The sequence below is a fragment of the Hyla sarda genome, unplaced genomic scaffold (assembly GCF_029499605.1).
Source record: "Hyla sarda isolate aHylSar1 unplaced genomic scaffold, aHylSar1.hap1 scaffold_72, whole genome shotgun sequence".
NCBI classification, from domain to species: domain Eukaryota; kingdom Metazoa; phylum Chordata; class Amphibia; order Anura; family Hylidae; genus Hyla; species Hyla sarda.
The window spans coordinates 597,183-621,474 of record NW_026610740.1 but is presented as its reverse complement, the minus strand read 5'-3'; the positions used below and the strand labels follow the sequence as shown (position 1 = coordinate 621,474).

At 39.9% G+C, this 24,292-nt stretch overlaps 1 pseudogene; it reads right to left on the bottom strand.

Annotated features, from left to right (window-relative positions):
* Positions 1–7,459: 7,459 nt before the first annotated feature.
* Positions 7,460–24,292, bottom strand: part of LOC130344437 (sulfotransferase 6B1-like) — a 17,139-nt pseudogene continuing 306 nt past the window's right edge.

Here is a 24,292-nt window from a genome sequence, read left to right as displayed (position 1 = left end):
TGTTATGTCTAGTTCGTTTTATTCATGTATACGGGGCGCGCCATTTCTATGGATAAACCTTAATAAAATGGGAATGGTTGGTGATAACTTCCTGTTTGCGGCGCATTAGTATATGTGAGGGGGGAAACTTTTCAAGATGGGTGGTGACCATGGCGGCCATTTTGAAGTCGGCCATTTTGAATCTAAATTTTGTTTTTTCAATAGGAAGAGGGTCATGTGACATCAAACTTATTGGGAATTTCACAAGAAAAACAATGATGTGTTTGGTTTTACCGTCACTTTATTCTTTCCTGAGTTATTTACAAGTTTCTGACCACTTATAAAATGTGTTCAATGTGCTGCCCATTGTGTTGTATTGTCAATGCAACCCTCTTCTCTATATACTGCTATATACTACTATATACACCGCAGGAGAAATGCCAGCACAGGCTTCCAGTATCCGTATACACTGCTATATACTACTATATACACCGCTGGAGAAATGCTAGCACAGGCTTCCAGTATCCGTATACACTGCTATATACTACTATATACACCGCAGGAGAAATGCTAGCACAGGCTTCCATTATCCGTATACACTGCTATATACTACTATATACACCGCTGGAGAAATGCTAGCACAGGCTTCCAGTATTTGCATACACTGCTATATACTACTATATACACCGCAGGAGAAATGCTGGCACAGGCTTCCATTATCCGTATACACTGCTATATACTACTATATACACCGCAGGAGAAATGCTAGCACAGGCTTCCAGTATCCATATACACTGCTATATACTACTATATACACCGCAGGAGAAATGCTAGCACAGGCTTCCAGTATCCGTATACACTGCTATATACTACTATATACACCGCAGGAGAAATGCTAGCACAGGCTTCCAGTATCTGTATACACTGCTATATACTACTATATACACCGCAGGAGAAATGCTAGCACAGGCTTCCAGTATCCGTATACACTGCTATATACTACTATATACACCGCAGGAGAAATGCTAGCACAGGCTCCCAGTATCCATATACACTGCTATATACTACTATATACACCGCAGGAGAAATGCTAGCACAGGCTTCCAGTATCCGTATACACTACTATATACACCACAGGAGAAATGCTAGCACAGGCTTCCAGTATCTGTATACACTGCTATATACACCACAGGAGAAATGCTAGCACAGGCTTCTAGTGTCCAAATACACTGCTATATACTACTATATACACCGCAGGAGAAATTCTAGCACAGGCCTCCAGTATCCGTATACACTGCTATATACTACTATATACACCACAGGAGAAATGCTAGCACAGGCTTCCAGTATCCGTATACACTGCTATATACTACTATATACACCGCAGAAGAAATGCTAGCACAGGCTTCCAGTATCCGTATACACTGCTATATACACCGCAGGAGAAATGCTAGCACAGGCTTCCAGTATCCATATACACTGCTATATACTACTATATACACCGCAGGAGAAATGCTAGCACAGGCTTCCAGTATCTGTATACACTGCTATATACTACTATATACACCGCAGGAGAAATGCTAGCACAGGCTTCAGTATCTGTATACACTGCTATATACTACTATATACACCGCAGGAGAAATGCTAGCACAGGCTTCCAGTATCCGTAGTTTCAGGGGCTGCAGAATGGGCAAAACAAAAATGTGAACAGGACCCGCAGAAGATTCCGCAGAAGATTTTGTTCAGTGATGAGGAAACTTTTATGTGAATGGTGAAGATAGCAAACAAAACCAGCGCTATTGGTCTGACACTAACCACATTGGATAGATCCCTCCAAGACTGTGGGAACAAACTGGTGAGGTATATGGGGTACAAAGATAGTGGGGCCATTCTTCATCAATGGAAACCTCAAGGCCACTGGATATGTTTCCATTGATGGATATGTGAAATTGCTCCGTGTTTCCCTCTTTATGCCTGTGCTAGCATTTCTCCTGCGGTGTATATAGTAGTATATAGCAGTGTATACGGATACTGGAAGCCTGTGCTAGCATTTCTCCTGCAGTGTATATAGTATTATATAGCAGTGTATACGAACACTAGAAGCCTGTGCTAGCATTTCTCCTGCGGTGTGTGTATATAGTAGTATATAGCAGTGTATATGGGCACTAGAAGCCTGTGCTAGCATTTCTCCTGCGGTGTATATAGCAGTGTATACGGATACTGGAAGCTTGTGCTAGCATTTCTCCTGTGGTGTATATAGTAGTATATAGCAGTGTATACGGACACTAGAAGCCTGTGCTGTCATTTCTCCTGCGGTGTATATAGCAGTGTATACGGATACTGGAGGTCTGTGCTAGCATTTCTCCTGCGGTGTATATAGTAGTATATAGCAGTGTATACAGATACTGGAAGCCTGTGCTAGCATTTCTCCTGCGGTGTATATAGTAGTATATAGCAGTGTATACGGATACTGGAAGCCTGTGCTAGCATTTCTCCTGTGGTGTATATAGCAGTGTATATAGATACTGGAAGCCGGTGCTAGCATTTCTCCTGTGGTGTATATAGCAGTGTATGCAGATACTGGAAGCCTGTGCTAGCATTTCTCCTGCAGTGTATATAGTAGTATATAGCAGTGTATACGGATACTGGAAGCCTGTGCTAGCATGTCTCCTGCGGTGTATATAGTAGTATATAGCAGTATATACAGATACTGGAAGCCTGTGCTGGCATTTCTCCTGCGGTGTATATAGTAGTATATAGCAGTGTATACGGATACTGGAAACCTGTGCTAGCATTTCTCCTGCGGTGTATATAGTAGTATATAGCAGTGTATACGGATACTGGAAGCCTGTGCTAGCATTCCTCCTGCGGTGTATATAGCAGTGTATACGGATACTGGAAGCCTGTGCTGGCATTTCTCCTGCGGTGTATATAGCAGTGTATACGGATCCTGGAAGCCTGTGCTAGCATTTCTCCTGCGGTGTATATAGTAGTATATAGCAGTGTATACGGATACTGGAAACCTGTGCTAGCATTTCTCCTGTGGTGTATATAGTAGTATATAGCAGTGTATACGGATACTGGAAGCCTGTGCTGGCATTTCTCCTGTGGTGTATATAGCAGTGTATACAGATACTGGAAGCCGGTGCTAGCATTTCTCCTGCGGTGTATATAGTAGTATATAGCAGTGTATACGGACACTAGAAGCCTGTGCTAGCATTTCTCCTGAGGTGTATATAGTAGTATATAGCAGTGTATATGGGCACTAGAAGCCTGTGCTAGCATTTCTCCTGCGGTGTATATAGTAGTATATAGCAGTGTATACGGATACTGGAAGCCTGTGCTAGCATTTCTCCTGTGGTGTATATAGTAGTATATAGCAGTGTATACGGACACTAGAAGCCTGTGCTGTCATTTCTCCTGCGGTGTATATAGCAGTGTATACGGATACTGGAGGTCTGTGCTAGCATTTCTCCTGCGGTGTATATAGTAGTATATAGCAGTGTATACAGATACTGGAAGCCTGTGCTAGCATTTCTCCTGCGGTGTATATAGTAGTATATAGCAGTGTATACGGATACTGGAAGCCTGTGCTAGCATTTCTCCTGCGGTGTATATAGTAGTGTATAGCAGTGTATACGGATACTGGAAGCCTGTGCTAGCATTTCTCCTGTGGTGTATATAGCAGTGTATATAGATACTGGAAGCCGGTGCTAGCATTTCTCCTGTGGTGTATATAGCAGTGTATGCAGATACTGGAAGCCTGTGCTAGCATTTCTCCTGCGATGTATATAGTAGTATATAGTAGTGTATACGGATACTGGAAGCCTGTGCTAGCATTTCTCCTGTGGTGTATATAGTAGTGTATACGGATACTGGAAGCCTGTGCTAGCATTTCTCCTGCAGTGTATATAGTAGTATATAGCAGTGTATACGGATACTGGAAGCCTGTGTTAGCATGTCTCCTGCGGTGTATATAGTAGTATATAGCAGTGTATACAGATACTGGAAGCCTGTGCTGGCATTTCTCCTGCGGTGTATATAGTAGTATATAGCAGTGTATACGGATACTGGAAACCTGTGCTAGCATTTCTCCTGCTGTGTGTATATAGTAGTATATAGCAGTGTATACGGATACTGGAAGCCTGTGCTAGCATTTCTCCTGCGGTGTATATAGTAGTATATAACAGTGTATACGGATACTGGAAGCCTGTGCTGGCATTTCTCCTGCGGTGTATATAGTAGTATATAGCAGTGTATACGAATACTGGAAGCCTGTGCTGGCATTTCTCCTGCGGTGTATATAGTAGTATATAGCAGTGTATACGGATACTGGAAGCCTGTGCTAGCATTTTTCCTGCGGTGTATATAGTAGTATATAGCAGTGTATACGGATACTGGAAACCTGTGCTAGCATTTCTCCTGTGGTGTATATAGTAGTATATAGCAGTGTATACGGATACTGGAAGCCTGTGCTGGCATTTCTCCTGCGGTGTATATAGTAGTATATAGCAGTGTATACAGATACTGGAAGCCTGTACTAGCATTTCTCCTGCGGTGTATATAGCAGTATATAGCAGTGTATACAGATACTGGAAGCCTGTGCTGGCATTTCTCCTGCGGTGTATATAGTAGTATATAGCAGTGTATACTGATACTGGAAGCCTGTGCTAGCATTTCTCCTGCGGTGTATATAGTAGTATATAGCAGTGTATACGGATACTGGAAGCTTGTGCTAGCATTTCTCCTTTGGTGTATATAGTAGTATATAGCAGTGTATACGGACACTAGAAGCCTGTGCTGTCATTTCTCCTGCGGTGTATATAGCAGTGTATACGGATACTGGAGGTCTGTGCTAGCATTTCTCCTGCGGTGTATATAGTAGTATATAGCAGTGTATACGGATACTGGAAGCCTGTGCTAGCATTTCTCCTGTGGTGTATATAGCAGTGTATATAGATACTGGAAGCCGGTGCTAGCATTTCTCCTGTGGTGTATATAGTAGTATATAACAGTGTATATGGATACTGGAAGCCTGTGCTAGCATTTCTCCTGTGGTGTATATAGTAGTGTATACGGATACTGGAAGCCTGTGCTAGCATTTCTCCTGCAGTGTATATAGTAGTATATAGCAGTGTATACGGAAACTGGAAGCCTGTGCTAGCATGTCTCCTGCGGTGTATATAGTAGTATATAGCAGTGTATACAGATACTGGAAGCCTGTGCTGGCATTTCTCCTGCGGTGTATATAGTAGTATATAGCAGTGTATACGGATACTGGAAACCTGTGCTAGCATTTCTCCTGCGGTGTATATAGTAGTATATAGCAGTGTATACGGATACTGGAAACCTGTGCTGGCATTTCTCCTGCGGTGTATATAGTAGTATATAGCAGTGTATACGGATACTGGAAGCCTGTGCTGGCATTTCTCCTGCGGTGTATATAGCAGTGTATACGGATCCTGGAAGCCTGTGCTAGCATTTCTCCTGCGGTGTATATAGTAGTATATAGCAGTGTATACGGATACTGGAAGCCTGTGCAAGCATTTCTCCTGCGGTGTATATAGTAGTATTTAGCAGTGTATACGGATACTGGAAGCCTGTGCTAGCATTTTTCCTGCGGTGTGTATATAGTAGTATATAGCAGTGTATACGGATACTGGAAACCTGTGCTAGCATTTCTCCTGTGGTGTATATAGCAGTGTATACGGATACTGGAAGCCTGTGCTGGCATTTCTCCTGCGGTGTATATAGTAGTATATAGCAGTGTATACGGATACTGGAAGCCTGTGCTAGCATTTCTCCTGCGGTGTATATAGTAGTATATAGCAGTGTATGCAGATACTGGAAGCCTGTGCTAGCATTTCTCCTGCGGTGTATATAGTAGCATATAGCAGTGTATACAGATACTGGAAGCCTGTGCTAGCATTTCTCCTGCGGTGTATATAGTAGTATATAGCAGTGTATACGGATACTGGAAACCTGTGCTGGCATTTCTCCTGCAGTGTATATAGTAGTATATAGCAGTGTATACGGATACTGGAAGCCTGTGCTAGCATTTCTCCTGCGGTGTATATAATAGTATATAGCAGTGTATGCAGATACTGGAAGCCTGTGCTAGCATTTCTCCTGCGGTGTATATAGTAGCATATAGCAGTGTATACAGATACTGGAAGCCTGTGCTAGCATTTCTCCTGCGGTGTATATAGTAGTATATAGCAGTGTATACGGATACTGGAAACCTGTGCTGGCATTTCTCCTGCGGTGTATATAGTAGTATATAGCAGTGTATACAGATACTGGAAGCCTGTGCTGGCATTTCTCCTGCGGTGTATATAGTAGTATATAGCAGTGTATACGGATACTGGAAGCCTGTGCTGGCATTTCTCCTGCGGTGTATATAGTAGTATATAGCAGTGTATACAGATACTGGAAGCCTGTGCTAGCATTTCTCCTGCGGTGTATATAGTAGTATATAGCAGTGTATACGGATACTGGAAGCCTGTGCTGGCATTTCTCCTGCGGTGTATATAGTAGTATATAGCAGTGTATACGGATACTGGAAGCCTGTGCTGGCATTTCTCCTGCGGTGTATATAGTAGTATATAGCAGTGTATACGGATACTGGAAGCCTGTGCTAGCATTTCTCCTGCGGTGTATATAGTAGTATATAGCAGTGTATACGGATACTGGAAGCCTGTGCTAGCATTTCTCCTGCGGTGTATATAGTAGTATATAGAGAAGAGGGTTGCATTGACAATCCAACACAATGGACAGCACATTGAACACATTTTATCAGAAACTTGTAAATAATTCATGAAAGAATAAAGTTACGGTAAAACCAAGCAAAACATTGTTTTTCTTGTGAAATTCCCAATAAGTTTGATGTGTCACATGACCCTTTTCCTAAGTTGGATTTAAAACGGCCGACTTCAAAATGGCCGCCAAGGTCACCGCCCATCTTGAAAAGTTTCCCCCCTCACATATACTAATGGGCCACAAGCAGGAAGTTATCACCAACCATTCCCATGTTATTAAGGTTTATCCATAGAAATGGCCCACCCTGTAGTGTCGTCCCACAGGTGACATCACCGCCCTCCCATGATGTCACTCATTCTGTTATGACTCTGTCCATGACCGATAACATCACCGCCCTCCAGTGATGTCACACAGTCTGGGGTTACCCTGTCCATGCCTGATGACATCACTATCTCATCCCCTGCTCAATGATTGATCAGATCAATGCCACACCTTCTCAGTGATGTCACACACTCTGGTATTTCTATGCTGTAGCTTCATCATCAGTGACATCACCGCCCCTTGTGATGTCATACACACTCAGCAGTACTGTTATACAGTATAAGTCCAGAAAATTACACCAGGCCGATGAAGAGCAGAAAATATTTATTATAAGCTGAATATATATATACAGTAAAGTGTGACAGAATCTGACATATAGTAGAGGTATTGGGGCGGCGCTGTCAGGGGTCTCTGTGCGATGCTCTGCAGGGCTTTGACCATATAACACTGCAGCTTTGACTCCTTCATCCAGACACAGGTAACTAGGAATTTTCTCTATTTTACACAATTTCTGTCAGGTCCAGGACTAAGTGCTTCCTGTCAGTGAATGTCTCCCCGGATTTATATATACACAATTATTACTAATTCAGATTTGTTCTTGCAGAGAAGTGTAACATTTGTTTTGACAGGGGAAGATTGGGACTCTGTTCTTAAATCAGGACGGATTTGTGCTGTGTGCTCCTCAGGGGTGGGGCTATCCTAAACAGGAGAGGAGTTGGCTCTGCCCCTGCTGTACTTGATAGGTTCTATCATATATTATTAAGGTACCAGATATACCCTGAATATTATCACATAAGAAACGTAAGGGGCCCCTGACTCCCATCAGATTAGTGTGGGGGCCCCTGACTCCCATCAGATTAGTGTGGGGGCCCCTGTCTCCCAGCAGATTAGTGACTGCAGCGCCCCACAGATTGGTTTGATTAGTCCCCACTGTGAAGATGTTTGTTCATCTGACTATGGCCGCGTTTTGTTCTTGTAACATGGCTCCCAGGCGAGGGCCCGGCCTCAGTTCTCGTAGCAGATGTGTTTGGCCAGGCAGCTGGAATCCATCTTTGTGTTGTACGTCTCATCAAAGATTCGGTTCTGCTTGTTGGTGAAATAATTTTTCCAGTCACCCACAGTACCTGCGGCAAGAATGAAGACAATGCGGTTTAGAGTCATTATTACCTCCTGGACTCCTCCCCTTTTCCAGTAAATGACAGCTGGGGGAGGTGTCATACTAATGTTATGCTTAATTACAATCATTAGGGGCTCCATTACAACTCCTACCTTCACCCTGCCGGCCAAATCTATTCATCCTTCTTTGGATTTTACAGAAGGTACTGACTGGGTAGCTCCTCAGGGGTGGGACTGTCAGAAGAGCTGGCCCCGCCCTTGCAGTACTTTTCTATAGGTAGAATATACTAATAAGATTAGACACCAGATCTACCCTGATTGTAACCTCCACCAGTGCATTCTATCAAATGAACACCCAGGGGGCGCTGTGCCGGCTTCTAGGGCAGATGTTCCCATTGTATGCTATGTATCATGACTGGATTCAGACCTCGTTCACACTGCAGTATTCTGCTCGGTAATCAAGGTTTTGCTCGTTTTCCGATCCATTTCCAATTTTGGCAAATAATCCTGACAACTGGAATAACGCAGTGTGAACGTAGAGTGGAGAGAAGTGACTGCGTGACGACCACATACAACTCCAACGTAGCTGCCAATGGTGGTCGCTTTCTGTCTGGCAGGATTGAAGAGCAGCTCTGGAGCACAATGTGCAGCATTAACATATGACTTTGGGGAGCAGTCTGGTCCGGTGGGGGGGGGGAATCACCTTTTCGGAAGATTAGCTTCTTGTTGGAGGTCAGGGAGCAGATGGTGTGGCTGGGGTCCGGACTTTCCTTCTCCACGTTGTTCTTCATCTCGGAGAAGGACGTCTTCTTGCAGATCTCGTAGATTTCGTTGTCTTTGATGTTGATCTCCAGGTAGGTGCAGATCCTCTTCACAGCCTGGAAGATATCCTGTGGGAACAACAATGATCACTGTATGGGGGGGGGGGACAGCAATGATCACTGTATGGGGGGGGGGACAGCAATGATCACTGTATGGGGGGGGGGTAACAACAATGATCACTGTATGGGGGGGTAACAGTGATCACTGTATGGGGGGGGGGGGTAACAGCAACGATCACTGTATGGGGGGGGGTAACAGCAACGATCACTGTATGGGGGGGGGGTAACAGCAACGATCACTGTATGGGGGGGGTAACAGCAACGATCACTGTATGGGGGGGGGGGGGACAGCAACGATCACTGTATGGGGGGGGGGGGACAGCAATGATCACTGTATGGGGGGGGGGGACAGCAATGATCACTGTATGGGGGGGGGGGGACAGCAATGATCACTGTATGGGGGGGGGGGACAGCAATGATCACTGTATGGGGGGGGGACAGCAATGATCACTGTATGGGGGGGGGGGACAGCAATGATCACTGTATGGGGGGGGACAGCAATGATCACTGTATGGGGGGGGTAACAGCAATGATCACTGTATGGGGGGGGAGGGGGACAGCAATGATCACTGTATGGGGGGGGAGGGGGACAGCAATGATCACTGTATGGGGGGGGAGGGGGACAGCAATGATCACTGTATGGGGGGGGAGGGGGACAGCAATGATCACTGTATGGGGGGGGACAGCAATGATCACTGTATGGGGGGGGGGACAGCAATGATCACTGTATGGGGGGGGGGACAGCAATGATCACTGTATTGGGCTGGGGACAGCAATGATCACTGTATGGGGGGGGGAAATAGCAATGATCACTGTATGGGGGGGGGGACAGCAATGATCACTGTATGGGGGGGGGGACAGCAATGATCACTGTATGGGGGGGGACAGCAATGATCACTGTATGGGGGGGGGGACAGCAATGATCACTGTATGGGGGGGGGGGCAGCAATGATCACTGTATGGGGGGGGGGACGGGACAGCAATGATCACTGTATGGGGGGGGGGACGGGACAGCAATGATCACTGTATGGGGGGGGGGGGGACAGCAATGATCACTGTATGGGGGGGGGGGGACAGCAATGATCACTGTATGGGGGGGGGGCAGCAATGATCACTGTATGGGGGGGGGGAAATAGCAATGATCACTGTATGGGGGGGGGGGGGGGACAGCAATGATCACTGTATGGGGGGGGGGTAACAGCAATGATCACTGTATGGGGGGGGGGGACAGCAATGATCACTGTATGGGGGGGGGACAGCAATGATCACTGTATGGGGGGGGACAGCAATGATCACTGTATGGGGGGGGGGGGGACAGCAATGATCACTGTATGGGGGGGGGGACGGGACAGCAATGATCACTGTAGGGGGGGGTAACAGCAATGATCACTGTATGGGGGGGGGTAACAGCAATGATCACTGTATGGGGGGGTAACAGCAATGATCACTGTATGGGGGGGGTAACAGCAATGATCACTGTATGGGGGGGGTAACAGCAATGATCACTGTATGGGGGGGGTAACAGCAATGATCACTGTATGGGGGAATAACAGTGATCACTGTATGGGGGGGGGGTAACAGCAATGATCACTGTAGGGGGGGGGGGTAACAGCAATGATCACTGTAGGGGGGGGGGGGTAACAGCAATGATCACTGTATGGGGGGGGGTAACAGCAATGATCACTGTATGGGGGGGGTAACAGCAATGATCACTGTAGAGGGGGGGTAACAGCAATGATCACTGTATGGGGGGGGTAACAGCAATGATCACTGTATGGGGGGGGGGGTAACAGCAATGATCACTGTATGGGGGAGGGGGGTAACAGCAATGATCACTGTATGGGGGGGGGGGTAACAGCAATGATCACTGTATGGGGGGGTAACAGCAATGATCACTGTATGGGGGGGGGGGTAACAGCAATGATCACTGTATGGGGGGGGGGTAACAGCAATGATCACTGTAGGGGGGGTAACAGCAATGATCACTGTAGGGGGGGGGGGGTAACAGCAATGATCACTATGGTGGGAATGAGGGTAGTAGTCTTCGGCTGTCCGGGCATGATGGGAGTTGTAGTTTAGCCACAGCACAAGATTGGAATAGATTAAAGTATAAAGTCTAAACCTTCTTCATCGCCTCATAGTACAGGAAGAGCGTCCCCATCTCGTTACGATGTTCTTCCCAGCTCAGGATGTGATCGAACCACGAGCCGCACACAACTACAATAAACAGATTATTATAGATTACAGATTATTATAGATTACAGATTATTATACATTATAGATTACAGATTATTATACATAACACATTATAGATTACAGATTATTATACATAACACACTATAGATTACAGATTATTATACATAACACATTATAGATTACAGATTATTATACATAACACACTATAGATTACAGATTATTATACATAACACATTATAGATTACAGATTATTATACATAACACATTATAGATTACAGATTATTATACATAACACATTATAGATTATTATACAGAACACACTATAGATTACAGATTATTATACATAACACATTATAGATTACAGATTATTATACATAACACATTATAGATTACAGATTATTATACATAACACATTATAGATTACAGATTATACATAACACATTATAGATTACAGATTATTATACATAACACATTATAGATTACAGATTATACATAACACATTATAGATTACAGATTATTATACATAACACACTATAGATTACAGATTATTATAGATTACAGATTATTATACATAACACATTATAGATTACAGATTATACATAACACATTATAGATTACAGATTATTATACATAACACACTATAGATTACAGATTATTATAGATTACAGATTATTATACATAACACATTATAGATTACAGATTATACATAACACATTATAGATTACAGATTATTATACATAACACATTATAGATTACAGATTATACATAACACATTATAGATTACAGATTATTATACATAACACACTATAGATTACAGATTATTATAGATTACAGATTATTATACATAACACATTATAGATTACAGATTATTATACATAACACATTATAGATTACAGATTATTATACATAACACATTATAGATTACAGATTATTATACATAACACACTATAGATTACAGATTATTATACATAACACATTATAGATTACAGATTATTATACATAACACACTATAGATTACAGATTATTATACATAACACATTATAGATTACAGATTATTATAGATTACAGATTATACATAACACATTATAGATTACAGATTATACATAACACATTATAGATTACAGATTATTATACATAACACATTATAGATTACAGATTATTATAGATTACAGATTATTATACATAACACATTATAGATTACAGATTATTATACATAACACATTATAGATTACAGATTATTATACATAACACATTATAGATTACAGATTATTATACATAACACATTATAGATTATTATACAGAACACACTATAGATTACAGATTATTATACAGAACACACTATAGATTACAGATTATTATACAGAACACACTATAGATTACAGATTATTATACATAACACATTATAGATTACAGATTATTATACATAACACATTATAGATTACAGATTATTATACATAACACATTATAGATTACAGATTATTATACATAACACATTATAGATTACAGATTATTATACATAACACACTATAGATTACAGATTATTATACATAACACACTATAGATTACAGATTATTATACATAACACACTATAGATTACAGATTATTATACATAACACACTATAGATTACAGATTATTATAGATTACAGATTATTATACATAACACACTATAGATTACAGATTATTATACATAACACACTATAGATTACAGATTATTATACATAACACACTATAGATTACAGATTATTATACATAACACATTATAGATTACAGATTATTATACATAACACACTATAGATTACAGATTATTATACATAACACACTATAGATTACAGATTATACATAACACATTATAGATTACAGATTATTATACATAACACACTATAGATTACAGATTATTATACATAACACATTATAGATTACAGATTATTATACATAACACACTATAGATTACAGATTATTATAGATTACAGATTATTATACATAATTTATTATAGATTACAGATTATTATACATAACACACTATAGATTACAGATTATTATACATAACACACTATAGATTACAGATTATTATACATAACACACTATAGATTACAGATTATTATACATAACACATTATAGATTACAGATTATTATACATAACACACTATAGATTACAGATTATTATACATAACACACTATAGATTACAGATTATTATACATAACACACTATAGATTACAGATTATTATACATAACACACTATAGATTACAGATTATTATACATAACACACTATAGATTACAGATTATTATACATAACACATTATAGATTACAGATTATTATACATAACACACTATAGATTACAGATTATTATACATAACACACTATAGATTACAGATTATTATACATAACACATTATAGATTACAGATTATTATACATAACACATTATAGATTACAGATTATTATACATAACACACTATAGATTACAGATTATTATACATAACACATTATAGATTACAGATTATTATACATAACACATTATAGATTACAGATTATTATACATAACACACTATAGATTACAGATTATTATACATAACACATTATAGATTACAGATTATTATACATAACACATTATAGATTACAGATTATTATACATAACACATTATAGATTACAGATTATTATACATAACACATTATAGATTACAGATTATTATACATAACACATTATAGATTACAGATTATTATACATAACACATTATAGATTACAGATTATTATACATAACACATTATAGATTATTATACAGAACACACTATAGATTACAGATTATTATACATAACACATTATAGATTACAGATTATTATACATAACACATTATAGATTACAGATTATTATACATAACACATTATAGATTACAGATTATACATAACACATTATAGATTACAGATTATTATACATAACACATTATAGATTACAGATTATACATAACACATTATAGATTACAGATTATTATACATAACACACTATAGATTACAGATTATTATAGATTACAGATTATTATACATAACACATTATAGATTACAGATTATACATAACACATTATAGATTACAGATTATTATACATAACACACTATAGATTACAGATTATTATAGATTACAGATTATTATACATAACACATTATAGATTACAGATTATACATAACACATTATAGATTACAGATTATTATACATAACACATTATAGATTACAGATTATACATAACACATTATAGATTACAGATTATTATACATAACACACTATAGATTACAGATTATTATAGATTACAGATTATTATACATAACACATTATAGATTACAGATTATTATACATAACACATTATAGATTACAGATTATTATACATAACACATTATAGATTACAGATTATTATACATAACACACTATAGATTACAGATTATTATACATAACACATTATAGATTACAGATTATTATACATAACACACTATAGATTACAGATTATTATACATAACACATTATAGATTACAGATTATTATAGATTACAGATTATACATAACACATTATAGATTACAGATTATACATAACACATTATAGATTACAGATTATTATACATAACACATTATAGATTACAGATTATTATAGATTACAGATTATTATACATAACACATTATAGATTACAGATTATTATACATAACACATTATAGATTACAGATTATTATACATAACACATTATAGATTACAGATTATTATACATAACACATTATAGATTACAGATTATTATACATAACACATTATAGATTATTATACAGAACACACTATAGATTACAGATTATTATACAGAACACACTATAGATTACAGATTATTATACAGAACACACTATAGATTACAGATTATTATACATAACACATTATAGATTACAGATTATTATACATAACACATTATAGATTACAGATTATTATACATAACACATTATAGATTACAGATTATTATACATAACACATTATAGATTACAGATTATTATACATAACACACTATAGATTACAGATTATTATACATAACACACTATAGATTACAGATTATTATACATAACACACTATAGATTACAGATTATTATACATAACACACTATAGATTACAGATTATTATAGATTACAGATTATTATACATAACACACTATAGATTACAGATTATTATACATAACACACTATAGATTACAGATTATTATACATAACACACTATAGATTACAGATTATTATACATAACACATTATAGATTACAGATTATTATACATAACACACTATAGATTACAGATTATTATACATAACACACTATAGATTACAGATTATACATAACACATTATAGATTACAGATTATTATACATAACACACTATAGATTACAGATTATTATACATAACACATTATAGATTACAGATTATTATACATAACACACTATAGATTACAGATTATTATAGATTACAGATTATTATACATAATTTATTATAGATTACAGATTATTATACATAACACACTATAGATTACAGATTATTATACATAACACACTATAGATTACAGATTATTATACATAACACACTATAGATTACAGATTATTATACATAACACATTATAGATTACAGATTATTATACATAACACACTATAGATTACAGATTATTATACATAACACACTATAGATTACAGATTATTATACATAACACACTATAGATTACAGATTATTATACATAACACACTATAGATTACAGATTATTATACATAACACACTATAGATTACAGATTATTATACATAACACATTATAGATTACAGATTATTATACATAACACACTATAGATTACAGATTATTATACATAACACACTATAGATTACAGATTATTATACATAACACATTATAGATTACAGATTATTATACATAACACATTATAGATTACAGATTATTATACATAACACACTATAGATTACAGATTATTATACATAACACATTATAGATTACAGATTATTATACATAACACATTATAGATTACAGATTATTATACATAACACACTATAGATTACAGATTATTATACATAACACATTATAGATTACAGATTATTATACATAACACATTATAGATTACAGATTATTATACATAACACATTATAGATTACAGATTATTATACATAACACATTATAGATTACAGATTATTATACATAACACACTATAGATTACAGATTATTATACATAACACATTATAGATTACAGATTATTATACATAACACATTATAGATTACAGATTATTATACATAACACATTATAGATTACAGATTATTATACATAACACATTATAGATTACAGATTATTATACATAACACACTATAGATTACAGATTATTATACATAACACACTATAGATTAGATTATACATACCACATTATAGATTACAGATTATACATAACACACTATAGATTACAGATTATACATAACACACTATAGATTACAGATTATACATAACACACTATAGATTATAGATTACAGATTATACATAACACACTATAGATTACCCATTATAGATTATAACAGATTACCCATTATAGATTATAACAGATTACCCAATATATTTTCAGTATCTCTGCTTGCTTTTAATGCATGAAATTATAAATTTAGTAACAGCTAATTTAGTTACAGTTGCATCTAGTCTTTTCTTCCGTAGTGCTGACAGCTGATGCAATTGTAACAAACTATCAGCTGTCAGTACTCCAGAAGTAAAGACTAGATGTACTGACAGCTGACATTTTGTTTTAGTTGCATCTAGACTTTATTGTAACAGACTGTCAGCTGTCAGTCTAGATGCGATTGTAACAGACTGCCAGCTGTCAGTGTAGATGCGATTGTAACAGACTGCCAGCTGTCAGTGTAGATGCGATTGTAACAGACTGCCAGCTGTCAGTGTAGATGCGATTGTAACAGACTGCCAGCTGTCAGTGTAGATGCGATTGTAACAGACTGTCAGCTGTCAGTGTAGATGCGATTGTAACAGGCTGTCAGTGTAGATGCGATTGTAACAGACTGTCAGCTGTCAGTGTAGATGCGATTGTAACAGACTGTCAGCTGTCAGTGTAGATGCGATTGTAACAGACTGTCAGCTGTCAGTGTAGATGCGATTGTAACAGACTGTCAGCTGTCAGTGTAGATGCGATTGTAACAGACTGTCAGCTGTCAGTCTAGATGCGATTGTAACAGACTGTCAGCTGTCAGTCTAGATGCGATTGTAACAGACTGTCTGCTGTCAGTGTAGATGCGATTGTAACAGACTGTCTGCTGTCAGTCTAGATGCGATTGTAACAGACTGTCAGCTGTCAGTCTAGATGCGATTGTAACAGACTGTCAGCTGTCAGTGTAGATGTAGATACCTGGAGGTATGCAGTGTGTCTGTTCCCTTTTACTGACAACAAGCAGAGATCTTGGAAATGGTAAAGAACAGAAAGCAGACAGTTCAGCGCTCAGCATTCTCCGTTACAATGTATCAGGCGGCAGCTTTTATGTAACACTTCCCTGATAAAGAACAGGACAACCTTTTGATCAGATGGAGGCTCCACTGAGATACGCGAAGAGCAGACTGTTGTGACTGCCCCTAGAGGGCGCCACTGACTCCTATTTACTCTCCTAGCTTAACCCTTTATTCTCCAGTGAAATGTAACCACATTGCTTTTGAGCCCTGGGTCAGGAGGCAGCGGCTAAAGCCACGAAATGTAATCACTACTGCTCCTACACGATGGGATCACTACTGCTTCTACACGATGGGATCACTACTGCTCCTACACGATGGGATCGCTACTGCTCCTACACGATGGGATCGCTACTGCTCCTACACGATGGGATCGCTACTGCTCCTACACGATGGGATCGCTACTGCTCCTACACGATGGGATCGCTACTGCTCCTACACGATGGGATCACTACTGCTCCTACACGATGGGATCGCTACTGCTCCTACACGATGGGATCGCTACTGCTCCTACACGATGGGATCGCTACTGCTCCTACACGATGGGATCACTACTGCTCCTACACGATGGGATCACTACTGCTCCTACACGATGGGATCACTACTGCTCCTACACGATGGGATCACTACTGCTTCTACACGATGGGATCACTACACGATGGGATCACTACTGCTCCTACACGATGGGATCACTACACGATGGGATCGCTACTGCTCCTACACGATGGGATCGCTACTGCTCCTACACGATGGGATCGCTACTGCTCCTACACGATGGGATCGCTACTGCTCCTACACGATGGGATCGCTACTGCTCCTACACGATGGGATCGCTACTGCTCCTACACGATGGGATCGCTACTGCTCCTACACGATGGGATCGCTACTGCTCCTACACGATGGGATCGCTACTGCTCCTACACGATGGGATCGCTACTGCTCCTACACGATGGGATCGCTACTGCTCCTACACGATGGGATCACTACTGCTCCTACACGATGGGATCACTACTGCTCCTACACGATGGGATCACTACTGTTCCTACACGATGGGATCACTACTGCTCCTACACGATGGGATCACTACACGATGGGATCACTACTGCTCCTACACGATGGGATCACTACTGCTCCTACACGATGGGATCACTACTGCTCCTACACGATGGGATCACTACTGCTCCTACACGATGGGATCGCTACTGCTCCTACACGATGGGATCGCTACTGCTCCTACACGATGGGATCGCTACTGCTCCTACACGATGGGATCGCTACTGCTCCTACACGATGGGATCGCTACTGCTCCTACACGATGGGATCGCTACTGCTCCTACACGATGGGATCGCTACTGCTCCTACACGATGGGATCGCTACTGCTCCTACACGATGGGATCGCTACTGCTCCTACACGATGGGATCGCTACTGCTCCTACACGATGGGATCGCTACTGCTCCTACACGATGGGATCGCTACTGCTCCTACACGATGGGATCGCTACTGCTCCTACACGATGGGATCGCTACTGCTCCTACACGATGGGATCGCTACTGCTCCTACACGATGGGATCGCTACTGCTCCTACACGATGGGATCGCTACTGCTCCTACACGATGGGATCGCTACTGCTCCTACACGATGGGATCGCTACTGCTCCTACACGATGGGATCGCTACTGCTCCTACACGATGGGATCGCTACTGCTCCTACACGATGGGATCGCTACTGCTCCTACACGATGGGATCGCTACTGCTCCTACACGATGGGATCGCTACTGCTCCTACACGATGGGATCGCTACTGCTCCTACACGATGGGATCGCTACTGCTCCTACACGATGGGATCGCTACTGCTCCTACACGATGGGATCGCTACTGCTCCTACACGATGGGATCGCTACTGCTCCTACACGATGGGATCGCTACTGCTCCTACACGATGGGATCGCTACTGCTCCTACACGATGGGATCACTACTGCTCCTACACGATGGGATCACTACTGCTCCTACACGATGGGATCACTACTGCTCCTACACGATGGGATCACTACTGCTCCTACACGATGGGATCACTACTGCTCCTACACGATGGGATCACTACTGCTCCTACACGATGGGATCACTACTGCTCCTACACGATGGGATCACTACTGCTCCTACACGATGGGATCACTACTGCTCCTACACGATGGGATCACTACTGCTCCTACACGATGGGATCACTACTGCTCCTACACGATGGGATCACTACTGCTCCTACACGATGGGATCACTACTGCTCCTACACGATGGGATCACTACTGCTCCTACACGATGGGATCACTACTGCTCCTACACGATGGGATCACTACTGCTCCTACACGATGGGATCACTACTGCTCCTACACGATGGGATCACTACTGCTCCTACACGATGGGATCACTACTGCTCCTACACGATGGGATCACTACTGCTCCTACACGATGGGATCACTACTGCTCCTACACGATGGGATCACTACTGCTCCTACACGATGGGATCACTACTGCTCCTACACGATGGGATCACTACTGCTCCTACACGATGGGATCACTACTGCTCATACATGATGGGGATGATGGGATCACTACTGCTCATACATGATGGGATCACTACTACTCATACACGATGGGATCACTACTGCTCATACATGATGGGGATGATGGGATCACTACTACTCATACACGATGGGATCACTACTGCTCATACATGATGGGGATGATGGGATCACTACTGCTCATACATGATGGGGATGATGGGATCACTACTACTCATACATGATGGGATCACTACTACTCATACACAATGGGATCACTACTGCTCATACATGATGGGGATGATGGGATCACTACTACTCATACACGATGGGATCACTACTGCTCATACATGATGGGGATGATGGGATCACTACTGCTCCTACACGATGGGATCACTACTACTCATACACGATGGGATCACTACTGCTCATACATGATGGGGATGATGGGATCACTACTACTCATACATGATGGGGATGATGGGATCACTACTACTCATACATGTTATTACCTTCTCCGCGCAGGAACATGTCGAAGTACCGTCCCCAGCCCTCGATGGTCGGCAGGTTGGGGTTATCCCTGTAGTAGTGATAGAGAGAGACGGCCGTGTCCTTAGGATTGCGGATGATGTAGATCGCCTGCGGGAAGGTCACATGATGTCAGATACGGCGTATCCCCCGGGAGGAAACATCTGCAGCTTTATGCTCCTCTATGACTCTTATCGCTCCTTAAAGGGGAGCTCCAGTACATAGATACTTATCCCCATCCACAAGATCCTGTGTACCCGAGATCCCCTAGAGACCAAACCGTTTTCTTACATTTATTTTTTTTGCATTCTAAGAGCTGTAACAATATTTGATTGCTCGTTTTTTGCAGGACAAGTTGTACTTTTTAATTGAACCATGTTTCATTTATTTTATTTATGGGGGGGGGGATTTTGTCGATTTTTTTTTTTTTTTTTTTTTTTTTTTTTGTGTGTATATGTTTTAACCCCTCAAGGCAGTGTTTCCACCTAGGGTGCTTCCAAGTGTTGCAAAGCTACAACTTCCACCATGGGCAAACATGCTGGGAGTTGTAGTTTTGCAACAGCTGGAGGCACCATGGTTGGGGAACACAGCCTTTGAGTACTCCAGGATATGAAACCTTAGGATAGGGGACACGTACGAAATTACTGGGGGGGGGGGTGGGGGGGGCGCAATCTCTCATACGGGTCCCCACTGCCCCATATGGGAGAACACGGGGGGGGAGGGGGTGTCCCATCGCTAGGACCCCTGCAATCTGAGTCTTATCCTCTTATCCTTAGGATAGGGGATATGTTTTCATATCCCGGGGTACTCCTTTAAGCACATGGCCAGTTACATTTTTTTTTTCCCTCCTCGCCATTTAACAGCTGTAACTTTTAGTTTTCCGGGCCGCGGTCTCGTATAATGTTTGTTTTTTGCGCGACCAATTGTACTTTGTAATGACATAACTCATTTTACCTTGCACTTCTTGGCTTTGAAGTCTTGGGGTAACATGTCGTAGTTCAGGTGGGTCGGGATGATTCTTTTAGTTGTCACGTTGTTCAGTTTCTTCCAGTTTCGAAACTTCTCCAAATTCAATGGCGGAGGTCAGGGAAGACTTTAGAGGAGTAAAGAAGCTTCATGATCTCAGCCAACCAGTGAGTGCCTGGAGGGAACAACGGATCAGCGATGAGGGGAACAAAGTATGGAAGAGACAGGATCCTGTTATCACCCCCCCCCCCCCTTACTATTGTCCCTGCAGGATTATATATAGTCTCCTCTCTGTATTACTTCTGTATCCTCAGGATTATATATAGTCTCCTCTGTATTACTTCTGTATCCTCAGGATTATATATAGTCTCCTCTGTATTACTTCTGTATCCTCAGGATTATATATAGTCTCCTCTGTATTACTTCTGTATCCTCAGGATTATATATAGTCTCCTCTGTATTACTTCTGTATCCTCAGGAATTATAGTCTCCTCTGTATTACTTCTGTATCCTCAGGATTATATATAGTCTCCTCTGTATTACTTCTGTATCCTCAGGATTATATATAGTCTCCTCTGTATTACTTCTGTATCCTCAGGATTATATATAGTCTCCTCTGTATTACTTCTGTATCCTCAGGATTATATATAGTCTCCTCTGTATTACTTCTGTATCCTCAGGATTATATATAGTCTCCTCTGTATTACTTCTGTATCCTCAGGATTATATATAGTCTCCTCTGTATTACTTCTGTATCATCAGGATTATATATAGTCTCCTCTGTATTACTTCTGTATCCTCAGGATTATATATAGTCTCCTCTGTATTACTTCTGTATCCTCAGGATTATATATAGTTCTCCTCTGTATTACTTCTGTATCCTCAGGATTATATATATTCTCCCCTGTATTACTTCTGTATCCTCAGGATTATATATAGTCTCCTCTGTATTACTTCTGTATCCTCAGGAGTATATATAGTCTCCTCTGTATTACTTCTGTATCCTCAGGATTATATATAGTCTCCTCTGTATTACTTCTGTATCCTCAGGATTATATATAGTCTCCTCTGTATTACTTCTGTATCCTCAGGATTATATATAGTCTCCTCTGTATTACTTCTGTATCCTCAGGATTATATATAGTCTCCTCTGTATTACTTCTGTATCCTCAGGATTATATATAGTCTCCTCTGTATTACTTCTGTATCCTCAGGATTATATATTCTCCTCTGTATTACTTCTGTATCCTCAGGATTATATATAGTCTCCTCTGTATTACTTCTGTATCCTCAGGATTATATATAGTCTCCTCTGTATTACTTCTGTATCCTCAGGATTATATATATTCTCCCTGTATTACTTCTGTATCCTCAGGATTATATATAGTCTCCTCTGTATTACTTCTGTATCCTCAGGAGTATATATAGTCTCCTCTGTATTACTTCTGTATCCTCAGGATTATATATAGTCTCCTCTGTATTACTTCTGTATCCTCAGGATTATATATAGTCTCCTCTGTATTACTTCTGTATCCTCAGGATTATATATAGTCTCCTCTGTATTACTTCTGTATCCTCAGGATTATATATAGTCTCCTCTGTATTACTTCTGTATCCTCAGGATTATATATAGTCTCCTCTGTATTACTTCTGTATCTCAGGATTATATATTCTCCTCTGTATACTTCTGTATCCTCAGGATTATATATAGTCTCCTCTGTATTACTTCTGTATCCTCAGGATTATATATAGTCTCCTCTGTATTACTTCTGTATCCTCAGGATTATATATAGTCTCCTCTGTATTACTTCTGTATCCTCAGGATTATATATAGTCTCCTCTGTATTACTTCTGTATCCTCAGGATTATATATAGTCTCCCTCTGTATTACTTCTGTATCCTCAGGATTATATATAGTCTCCTCTGTATTACTTCTGTATCCTCAGGATTATATATAGTCCCCTCTGTATTACTTCTGTATCCTCAGGATTATATATAGTCTCCCTCTGTATTACTTCTGTATCCTCAGGATTATATATAGTCCTCCTCTGTATTACTTCTGTATCCTCAGGATTATATATAGTCCTCCTCTGTATTACTTCTGTATCCTCAGGATTATATAGTCTCCTCTGTATTACTTCTGTATCCTCAGGATTATATATAGTCTCCTCTGTATTACTTCTGTATCCTCAGGATTATATATAGTCCCCCTCTGTATTACTTCTGTATCCTCAGGATTATATATAGTCCCCTCTGTATTACTTCTGTATCCTCAGGATTATATATAGTCTCCCTCTGTATTACTTCTGTATCCTCAGGATTATATATAGTCTCCTCTGTATTACTTCTGTATCCTCAGGATTATATATAGTCTCCTCTGTATTACTTCTGTATCCTCAGGATTATATATCTAGTCCCCCTTCTGTATTAACTTCTGTATCCTCAGGATTATATATAGTCTCCCCTGTAATTACTTCTGTATCCTCAGGATTAGTATATAGT